Consider the following 11,924-nt stretch of genomic DNA (forward strand, 5'->3'; position numbering starts at 1 on the left):
ATACGTGCCGCCACCCACTTCGAGACAAGAGTTGCAAGGTGTCAGTTTTAACAGTACAACGGCTGCCGATATGGCAGAAATAGGCAGGGTGGTATGGTACCTACAAGTGCGGACTCACAAGAGGTCCTACCACCAGTAATTACGCAAATTATAATTTTGCGGGTTTGATTTTTATTACACGACGTTATTCCTTCACCGTGGAAGTCAATCGTTAACATTTGTTAAGTACGTATGTCATAAGAATAATCGGTATCCGCCTGCGGGGTCCGAACGCCGGTGCATCGCTAGGTACGAATGCACCGGACGTCTTATCCTTTAGGCCACGACGACTTCAAAGCGGTCTGTGGTCAAATCTGATTTTAAGCGGTTACCAGAGCCCGTGGACACCAATGAACGTCCGTGCTTACCCTTAGATATTAAAATTGAATAACGCTGCAGAATAAGCTGCACATCTATTGCACCAAGCTCAAGACATTCCAAATTAAGTCACTCACAATTATTGCGACGTCGATTGCTTGTGTTTTATGTTTTAGATTCAAATTTTGGGCACATTTTTGCCTTTTTATTTGTACTAGGTATATGCGCATGTGTGTCAAATACATGGTAGTGTGTGTCATGTTTCTTTTATTGATTTAATGTATTTTTTAAGCATAATTAAAAAAACTAGAGGTCCCGCAATAGTCGAAATTCGACTATAATTAATTAGTATTGTAAGTTTGTACACTACTATGATTGTATTTTATACTTCTATAATCACAAATTTCGCCAAGACTACTCTATAAAAAATATTAACAAAGACAAACAATATTTAATCTCAATTTGACAACAAACGTCAAGAACAAAAGTTTGACAATAAATAGTATGCATGCGTGTGTGCGTCAAATACATGGTATGTAGTGTGTGTAATGTTTTCTTTATTGATTTAATGTAACTTTTATGCATTATTTAAAAAAAAAATTAGCATTCTGCACTCTCTATTTTCTCTATAAGTGTGGGTAATTTCATACTTCTCCGTCCGCGCAATTTTCGTAAAAAGGGGTACAAAATTTTTGCTTCACGTATTAATATATAGATTAGAGTTTATAGATATCACAAGGTGAATGTGGCTACTCGCGTTACGCACACCATACACATATGAGTTCAAAGTCTCAATTGTGTTGTACAACGTATCTTAGCCTTCAAACTGGAATGTGATTGCTTCGCGGCATTAATAAGCAGGATAGCAGTAGCTACTCACAATGCGCCCAACCAATAAAACTGTTTACTAAGTATGGTTTAACTTTTATCAATCACAGTTAATTATTGGTATTTAGTATGATTTGTCTGCGTGAACCAACCATCTCTCTGTTGAAGTTTGGTTCAAACCTTATATACCTTTTACCATCGCACCGCCCGCCACCGGAGTCGAGTTCATCCATACTACCTGGAGCCACTGCGGTCATCCACAGTGCGTTTCCGGAGATCTTTTTTGCCACGTACCATCCGGCTATGGAATGAGCTCCCCTCCACGGTGTTTCCCGAGCGCTATGACATGTCCTTCTTTGAACGAGGCTTGTGGAGAGTATTAAGCGGTAGGCAGCGGCTTGGCTCTGCCCCTGGCATTGCTGAAGTCCATGGGCGACGGTAACCACTCACCATTAGGTGGGCCGTATGCCCGTCTGCCTACAAAGGCAATAAAATAAAATAAAAAAATACTGTATGTTGACAAATCATAGACGTAATATTTCGAGGGATAAAAGGCCATTTGGGTTTAAGCGAAATTTATCTTTGTAATTATATCTCCATTTTATTTGGTATTAGCATCAACAATTCGATGATTCCGATTATAGCGGTAGGCAGCGGCTTGTCTGTGCCCCTGGCTAGCTGAAGTCCATGGGCGACGGTAACCACTCACCATCAGGTGTGGTGCCAGGCCGTATGTTCGTCCGCCTACAAAGGCAATAAAAAAGTAAGTTTTTTGTTATGTTATTTTTTCCAAATTTGATTACGGTATATATATGATCATAACTGATATGGCCATGTCAATGGACATTGTGCATGCACCGCCTAAGAAATTGTTTTTCTCAAAACTACGGTTGAATGTCTTAAGACAGTTTACTGTATAGAAAAAATAAATAAAAAATTTAAAAAAACCAAATTTAAAAAACTTCACATGGCTTGTCAAAAGCTTGTTCAAAAGTTGCAAACATGTCGCTTAAACCAAATAGCTTTTCTCGCATCGATTTATTTCCCATTGAACAAAAAAAAAACAATCTCAAATTTTCAACGCTCTCAAAATTAATTTTCTCGTCATATTTCAATAAACAAACAAAAAGAAAACGCGATCTCTAATCTCTTAACTTTTTGGCGCTCTACACAAATACCCTAATACACTTGCAAAGCCAAAAAAGCCAAGACGATGCTCACAAGACCTCAAACGCTCGTGTTTTCCTCCGAAACTCCCGGGTCGGTTATATAACAGGCTCCTCGCTGTCGGCAGACGGCGCCGCGACGTCGGGCGCCGGTCCAAAGACATATCCACCCCTCCCTTGCGGCACGTTGGCGCCCAAATGGTGCTCTCGGGAGAAGGATCATTTTATATCGCTTTGATTCGCGAAAATATATAAGTCACTCCGGAAAAATGTACGGAGCCCGCGATGCTCGGCATTGTGGCATCAATAAAAATATTTCTTCAGCTTTTGACTTATAGAACTTATATCTCATTTGATGTCCGAACTTTGCAGGCTTTCAACAACACAGGAAAACTTTTCGAATTTAAATTATTCGTGAGATAATAAAGACTTTAAAAGAGCCACATTCTGAATAATTGATCATTTAAAAGGAAATTATTTGTGAAGATAAAATAAATTTATTTTTATTTTTTTATTGCTTAGATAGGCAGACGAGCTCACAGCCCACCTGGTGTTAAGTGGTTAGACATAGACATCTAGGAGCCTATAGACATCTACAACATAAATGCGCCACCCACCTTGAGATATCAGTTCTAAGATCTCAGTACAGTTACAACGGCTGCCCCACCCTTCAAACCGAAACGCATTACAGCTTCACGGCAGAAATAGGCAGGATGGTGGCACCTACCCGTGCGGACTCACAAGAGGTCCTACCACCAGTAATTACGCAAATTATAATTGTTTTAGTTATTTCGAGAAGTTTATCGTTAATGTAGTCAGGACCGTATCATTGGGTCGCATACGACTTTTTACTGTAACACTACTGGGTACGTGACATGTTTATCAGGCACATTACATATTGTTATTATTAGTATTGTTTATTCATTACATAAATATGTGGAATAAATTATAAATTATTTTATTACATTACGTTGATCGACACTTGAACCTATTTGATATTTTTGTGCAGCTAGCCAAGCGGAAGTGCCGCAACTGATAAGTGTACTCGAAAAGTGATATCTAAAGCGATGCCGGAGTTCGAATCCAGCAAGAAGAAGTTTGGAAGTCATCGTGGCCTAAAGGATAAGACGTTCGGTGCATTCGTGTGTAGCGATGCACCGGTGTTCGAATCCCGCAGGCGGGTACCAATTTTTCTAATGAAATACGTACTTAACTAATGTTCACGATTGACTTCCACGGTGAAGGAATAACATCGTGTAATAAAAATAAAACCCGCAAAATGATAATTTGCGTAATTACTGGTGGTAGGACCTCTTGTGAGTCCGCACGGGTAGGTACCACCGCCCCGCCTATTTCTGCCGTGAAGCAGTAATGCGTTTCGGTTTGAAGGGTGGGGCAGCCGTTGTAACTATACTGAGACCTTAGAACTTATATCTCAAGGTGTGTGGCGCATTTACGTTGTAGATGTCTATGGGTTCCAGTAACTACTTAACACCAGGTGGGCTGTGAGCTCGTCCACACATCTAGGCAATAAAAATAAATAAATAAAAAGAACATTGTGTGTATGGCTGAACAGACACCAAGATCTTCTTGCCCATTGCAAGGTGAGACCTCATACCTCAAGGTTTTTTTTTATTGCTCTTGTAGGCAGACGAGCATACGGCCCACCTAGTGGTGAGTAGTTACCGTCGCCCATGGACTTCAGCAATACCGGGAACAGAGCCAAGCCCCTGCCTATCGTTAGGCACTCTCCACAAGCCTCATTTGAAGAAGGACATGTGATAGCGCTCGGAAAACACCGGCGGCTCATTCCAAAGCCGGATGGTACGTAGCAAAAAAGATCTCTGGAAACGCACTGTGGATGAACGCAGTGGCTCCAGGTAGTATGGATGAACTCTACTCCGGTGGCGGGCGGTGCGATGGTAAAAACGAGATGATGGTATCATCTCAAATAATTCCTCAGAGCATTCCCCATGGAACATACGGTACAAAATACAGAGGGAACCAAAGTCCCTCCGCAGACCCAGAGCTTCCAAACGATCCGTGAGAATGAAGTGGGTGCAGTATTCACATTATGACATCTACGGGCATAGCTGTGAGTTTGTGTGCCCTAGAGCATAAAAACATTCAAGAATCAATCTTCCTGGTAGGTACGGCGTGGGACGACGCCTACATCTTCATTATTTAATTATACATTTGAACCAGTATTTTATGATGTAGTAGACCAGTATCAATACCACCTCAGACAATTCGGTACCAGGTGGTGGCCTCTTTCCGCTCCAAAGCTTCACATTTTCCTGCTCTTCAAACAATTTTCACGAGGAATACTGTAAGTTTATAGTTGCCATAGCTTCGACCGTGACTGATTCAGAAAAATGAGTCACAGTTGGACGTGTCATAATGTCTCGTGTAGATCACAATGATGTAATATTCTAAGCGTGTTAATTTTGTTTGAAATAAAAGCATTTGTTGTTTTCAATTTAATGTATTCAATTATTTACGTGCAATGTTTTTATTAAGCTTTTATTAGCTTCAGACGTATGTATGTTTGTAACGGAATCTTTGAACATGATTTTGATATTAATCCGAATATTCTATCTATCCGAAATTTCATTAAATCAAAACACAAACATTTAAGATATGTAGATAAAGTAAAGGATTTATAAAATAAGGTACTTATTAAAATCTGAAAAGAATGTTAATGTGCTTATTACTCTTGGAGGAATTTGTAGTTATAGACCGACCACACGAGAGATCGACGTGGACTCGTGTTACGCTGTGAACGGTCGCTGATAGGAATCCCGAACCGTGCGTCATACGCACCAGACCATTCACAAAACTGTTTTGAGGAAAAACATTTTCATTGTAACAATATGAATCAACGGTTACATTCATTAAGTAATCTGTTTCAATTGAACATTGTTCAAACGAAATATTACCGCTGTTATTAACGTATTTATAAAAACTCAGCGATACTATGTTTTTTTTTTTATTGAAAAAAATGAGGCGCTCGCTCCTGGCCTTTTCATTTTTCATTATTATTATTATTATTTTAATTGTATTTTTTGACTTGTTTTTTCCTTTATTGTAAATATTTTTATTTATTTAAAAAAAAAGAAAATATTTGAGAAAAAACAAAAAAAAAGCCCGCTGAGTTTGTTTCGCCGGTTCTTCTCAGGACTGTGGCTTTTTTTGGAACCGGTGGTAGAGTTAACACTGTTATTTGTACTTTTGACATTCAACAAGTGTGTCATACTGACATCTAAGTTGAAATAAATGATTTTGAATTTGAATTGCTTTGATGGGTGGACGAGCTCACACCCCACCTGGTGTTAAGTGGTTATTGGAGCCCATTGACATCTACAACCGTAAATGCGCCACCCACCTTAAGATATAAGTTCTAAGGTCTCAGCATAGTTACAACGGCTGCCCCACCCTTCAAACCGAAACGCATTACTGCTTCACGGCGGAAATAGGCGGGGTGGTGGTACCTACCCGCGCGGACTCACAAAAGGTCCTACCACCAGTAAAAGTACCGTAATGTAAAGTAAGTGAGTCGTACCGTACGATGGGGGAAATCGGGACACTTTTTAAGTTCGACATTGATTTTTATCGTTTTTTTTTTGTAGTTATAGTAATAAAACGGAGATCATAATGGGTCTGGAGACTTAAATTTTTATATACGATGCGTTATTATACATAGTTCATTACAAGATATACACAAAAACTGAAAAAAAACTAGCTTGACCCGATTCACCTTGGCTTTGAGGTGAATCAGGTTACGTATGGGGATAAGTTTTTCGATAGGGCTGGCACTATTTTGTTGTTAGGTAGGTAATTAACTTTTTAATATCTTTAATGAGTTACAAAACTTTGATGACTATATTAAACTATTTAATATTCTTAATACTAAATAAAAGTCATTTTCAGTTCATCAAATTTTTGCGTTCATCATTATGAAATACTAGAAAGTGGATAAAAAGCTCTATTTAAATACGTTGCGCGATTTGAAATGCTCTTAGTTAAAATAATGTTCCGTCCATAATAATATGATGTATTAACTAAATATTCTATGCGTAGGAAACATTTAAATTAAACTTTAATTTATATCTTAAATAAGGTTTAAGCTTTTAAAAATATATATTTGATCACACACACGCAATCACTGAATATAATTTCACGGTTATCAACATTCCAATTAATATTGTTTAACAACTAAATACCAAATTGAGATTAATTAACACAATATGTGAAATTATCGTAATTTGTTAACGAATTTATAAAAATACCTTTTTTGGCGTTTTTTGTTTGTACTGCTTTCGAACGCGAACAAGCATACGACCCACCTGATGGTAACCCAAGCGGGCACCATTACTTGTGGACATAATTAGTAATGCCAGCCAATCCGCTGCCTACGTTTAAGGAATCTTTTCAGAATGACATCATTATCACAGCACTGAGCAACACCGAAACCGGTCTATGGAAAAGCAGTGCGGAGATCGCAATGGCTCCCCGGTCTTAGAGATGCACTCTGCTCTATAAATGTACGAGCGTTTTTTTATGATTGGGGGTTTACTGGTGGCCCGGAGGCCTTTCCAGTTTCACAAGGACAGGTGGGCGAGCAAGGGTTCAGCTAGAAGGGGCGGGATTTGCTAACAGCTGCCCGAGCGCCTCCGAGGGAGACCTAGCAACTCAAGAGTAGCTGTTTAGCGAATGAATCTATATCGAGAGTATGGAAAGGTTAAGTGGTTTACGATTATTTAAAAAATCTATAAAATTAGAATTAAGTTATGACCTTGATTCCAAAAAACCGTGGAGTACTTATTGCTGTAATTTGAAAATAATAATCATCTTTTATGCAACTGATATTTTGCAACTTTGTATTAAGAATTCATGCTTTGAAGACAACTACCGGAGCGCCTCCAAGGGAGACCTAACAACTCAAGAGTAACCGCTTCGCGAATGAATCTACTATTGGATCCGAATCGCGATCCGCTGAGAAGATCCGGCGAGAAACTGAGCAAGCCGATGCTTAGGTTAGGTTGCACGTCGAACTCTTTGCCGATTTCCACTGTTTTCAGCATTACAGAGCAATGGTCGTAGTTTGCCGTTTTCAGCATTCCAGCAATGGTCACCAACGTCAACGTACGTCGGATCAGATTAATAGTTTGGGACGCATAGCATTAACCATTCCGTATCTATGCGTCGTAGAAGACTAGTGAATTCACCGAAGAATTGCTACCAAAGTTCTTTGTTATCCCGGCGTTCCGTAACCACCAAACTCGTCCTTAGTAAGGCACTTTTAGGATACCTTTTTAGTTTTTTTTTTTTTTTAATAAAGGAATTAGCCTCCGACGCCTTTGGAATTGATTTTGTCACAGTATGCACAAAAATGATAGGTGCTTATAGAGAAAAGAAAAAAACTAAATACAAATAAATTTAATCAGTTTTCTCATACGCGAATCTGTCATTTTAAGAACAGCACAAGCAAATATGTTAGACTAACTACTTTAAAAATAAATATTATTAGCAGACAAAAATTTAAAACGTCTACATGTTTAGAATATACTAAAGTTAATAGAGAATTAATATTAATAGGCCGGGGGATGTCTTTTGGCCCCTTTTAGGTTATGTGTTTGGGGGACATCTGTCATAGAATACAATTCAGCTGTAACACCTTGTGCCCATTTACAGAAGAAAAAAAAAACATGGCTACTTCGAATTTCGTACATAACCTATAGACGGTTTCTTTTAAGGACAACTTTATTAAATAGTTATCGACTGAAAAGCACCTTGACACGGTTACTTGTACCAAGAGAATGAGATCATCAAAAAAAACGAGAGCCGTCATCCTTGACATTAGTAAGCAACGTTTTCACAGTATAAAGGCAACTCATTAACAATATAACTAAATCATAATCATATTTATGGAGAAATCAACGTGTATAACTACATAGCTACATAAATTCTAGGACAGTTTTTTATTGCATTGTGAATGACGCCATCCAGCTGACGATATGTAGTCGTGGTGGCCTAAAGGATAAGACGCCCGGTGCATTCGTATGTAGCGATGCAACGGTGTTCGAATCCCGCAGACGGGTACCAATATTTCTAATGAAATACGTACTCGACAAATGTTCACGATTGACTTCCACGGTTGAAGGAATAACATCGTGTAATAAAATTCAAACTCGCAAAATTATAATTTGCGTAATTACCGGTGAAGCAGTAATGCGTTTCGGTCTGATGGATAGGACAGCCGTTGTAACTATACTGACATCTTAGAACGTATATCTCAGGGTGGGTGGCGCATTTATGTTGTAGATGTCTATGGGCTCCAATAACCACTTAACACCAGGTGGGCTGTGAGTTCGTCCGCCCATCTAAGCAATAAAAAAAAAGAAGTTAAAGTCTCTGTTGGATTGCACAATGGCAGTCCCATCCATCAAACTGGGAATATTTCTTCATGGTCAGAATTAGACAAGAATATGGTACCAACTGAAAAGAGAGTCCGTTCCAGAACAACTTGGCGAGCCCTGCACCCCAGCAGAGGGTAACAGGAAAGAGAGAAGAAGAAGAGTGGTACCGACTGTTATTGACTTACGAAATGTGAGGTAATTGTTCCCTACATTTTCACAAATGAGAAACTATTATGTATAGTAATGATGAAAATTCTCCAATAACTATACTGATACTAAGGCAAATATAAAAGAAAATACATGCATCAAACAAATTAAAAGTAAATTACATACAGTTTCAAATCTGAAATAGCAAGCTGCCAATCAGAGGCATTTGGTTTAAATACTGGTTAAACTGTGAGTCTTACACAGAATATATCTTGTAATCCCAAAACCAGGTCAACATTTCTAGTAGCACTAATTGTTTGGTCAAACATTGGTACAGAAATCGGAAGTGAGCCAGTTCAATGAACTCTTAAATAAATATGGACAGCAACTAATCTTTGACATTAATATCATATTTTTATGAGTACTATCCTATTTAGTATTTTACTAGCATAATCGATGACATCATTATGTGTTAGTTGCTCTCAGGCAGTTTAGGCCGTACATGATTGATCCATGGCAGAAATGGCTAGAAAGATAGTAGCAACCTATTTACTCTAATGGATTTGGGTCAAACACACAAGAAGACTGAGTTTGGTTATTAATCAGAATATTACTAACATGCAACTCCAGCCTTCCCTAGCTCATGTAGTGGTATACTGTAAACTTTTTGTTTTCTTTCTCAACTCCTGCTGCCAGATTCTGCTGGACCCATAAAACTTGGGATGCCGTTGATTCAATACTAAGTAAGCCATGAACTCATTTATTGTGATTGCAACATTGTGAAGCATGCATTTTTTAAATTTTAATTCACCAAATTCAATTGGGATTTTTTAAATTTATGTTCAATGAAAAGAAGGATTTACTTAAGAAACCTATCTAATGGGTGACCTATCTGTTGGATAAGATCTGTATAAAGTTACATCATACTTTTTTTAAAATTGTGTTTGCATTTAATGTACCTAAACATCACCACCAAAAATAAAAATCAAAAATATTCATAATTTTAGTTTGAATAACCAAAATTTGAAATATTTTATTTGTAAAATTATCAATGAAATTATGTTTGTGTTGTTTCGTTAAATGCTGTATTTACAGTTTTCCTTTAAAAAAAATATTCTATAGTAATTCCAGTAAATTGAACAACAAATTGAGGATGTTAAGAGCAGATATGAATAAGGAAATGAGATATGAATGAATAATTACTCATTCATTTAAATATATGTGTTGGTTGGATATTAACATTTTATTATTCTCAAAATATGAATTTTGCCTCTTAAGATTTAATTGAAGAAGAATTTTTGTGTTGACAATTCTTTTTTTACTTTTATACATTAAAAAAATTTTAAATTCAAAGATTAATGACCATTAACATTAACAATGTTTCCTCAATCGATAATGATGATTTGAAATTTACATACATACCTGCTACTAAATTAGTTAAAAGTCTCAATGTTTTCTTTTGATATAAATGACAACTAAATTAGTTCACGTCTTTGTTGATTTCGTAAACCAAATAATGATAAGCGGTTAAGTTCGTCTTTAACATTTTATGTTGATTAAGTAACGTCCGTTGTGAACCAATAAATTAGGTAGGTATTTCATTTACACCGACAAACTCTTTCCAAAATTCTATTTAAAATTTCTGATGTCATGCAGTGTTGTAGGCGCCTCTCACAAGGCCACATAATTTAGCATTGTTGAACCAATATACCAATTAAAGGTAGATATAACAAAGCTTAGGTTAAGCCTTCTAAAACTAATCTAGGCGCTATGCAACCTTATTGATGTAAGACATAAATAGACGTTTTTTTCAGCGAAAATCTGGGATCGATCTATGTCAACAAATGTTAAAGCGGCTAGAAAAACATCAAGTCTAGACAAGAAACTGTTTTAGGTTAGTTTACGAACTGGATGTATCATGTCGGACGTGAATCACTACAAAATTAGGTTACAGTAAGCTCCCGATCGATATATTTTTACGAAATCCTGTAAGCTCTGCCACAAGATGGCGGGAATACAACCCAACTAAATTTAGAGGTACACGGAACCAGTGGGTTGCATCGTTAATTAGGCGACCTACATTTAGCCGGGTTATACATCTGATCGCCCAGATGTAAGATTTTCCCATTTCTTTTTCATTTCCTGTCCCATTGGAGCCGTCGCGTCTACTCTTAACGGCTTGTTGTGTTATTATTGAGTTCTACTCACCGTTTCTAGTTTGTATTTAGCACTTGATTTACCACAAAACACGAAAAATTTCACTCAAGCACTTATACGCCCCTACAGTGTGTAACAACATCACGAGTACTACTGCGCCATCTGCTGGACTTTTTGGACAGCAGTCAGTGAATACCTGCGGCCACCTTCACTGCAGTGGCAATTCAATTTCCACCAATTTACCTACTCGATTAAAATACTATTTTAACACCAAATCTTATGGCTATACTCTTACGAAGTTGAAATAACTTTAAAATTGGTGTAACGTAACGTTGTATGTCAGAGAGACTTGGTTAAGAAGTAACACTAAATGCCTGTTATTGATTTTTTCACGTCTCGTCACAGCTGATTCATCGGACGCACCGCATCGTCAGAGTCTGACTCATGAATCATTAATATTTCCGTGATTTCATTGAATTATTTAATAAAATTTAATTTTGTAACGAGCTGTATGTTTGCAAATGATGCTAAATGTGGTATTGGATTATGACCCAAAAACAACTTGTTATGACTTCCGAAGGTTGCATTAATTTACTGTAAAATTTGAATAGTTTTGTGAATTTCATACGGAATAAAATTAGTGATTAGTTAGCATTCACAAAATTTTAAAAATTAATATCAATTATATGTTTTGTTTAATATTTCTTTCACCTTTGGCAGTTTTTTTTCTTAGAGACATCTATTGACGAATTGTAAACACTATTTTACAATATATTAAATGTATTCACCTTTCCTACTTGGTTTACTTATTTACATCAACTTAACGATTTTTTTTCTGTTTTCCTACCTA

At 37.2% G+C, this 11,924-nt stretch overlaps 1 protein-coding gene across 18 annotated transcripts in view; it reads right to left on the minus strand.

The window, feature by feature from the left end:
- rhea (Talin_middle and talin-RS domain-containing protein rhea) overlaps nt 1-11,413 on the minus strand; it is a 113,911-nt gene extending 102,498 nt beyond the window's left edge. For 8 of the 18 annotated variants that reach the window (XM_089733298.1, XM_028184015.2, XM_089733253.1 and 5 more), the window contains exon 1: nt 11,126-11,412. The gene's annotated coding sequence lies outside the window, so the exon portion shown is untranslated. Of the gene's footprint in view, nt 1-11,125 lie in introns of all 18 variants that reach the window. The other 10 variants (XM_028184020.2, XM_089733270.1, XM_028184019.2 and 7 more) reach the window with 3 other exon arrangements.
- Nucleotides 11,414-11,924: the final 511 nt, after the last annotated feature.

Source organism: Bombyx mandarina, chromosome 02 (assembly GCF_030267445.1).
Source record: "Bombyx mandarina strain Sakado chromosome 02, ASM3026744v2".
Classification (NCBI taxonomy): domain Eukaryota; kingdom Metazoa; phylum Arthropoda; class Insecta; order Lepidoptera; family Bombycidae; genus Bombyx; species Bombyx mandarina.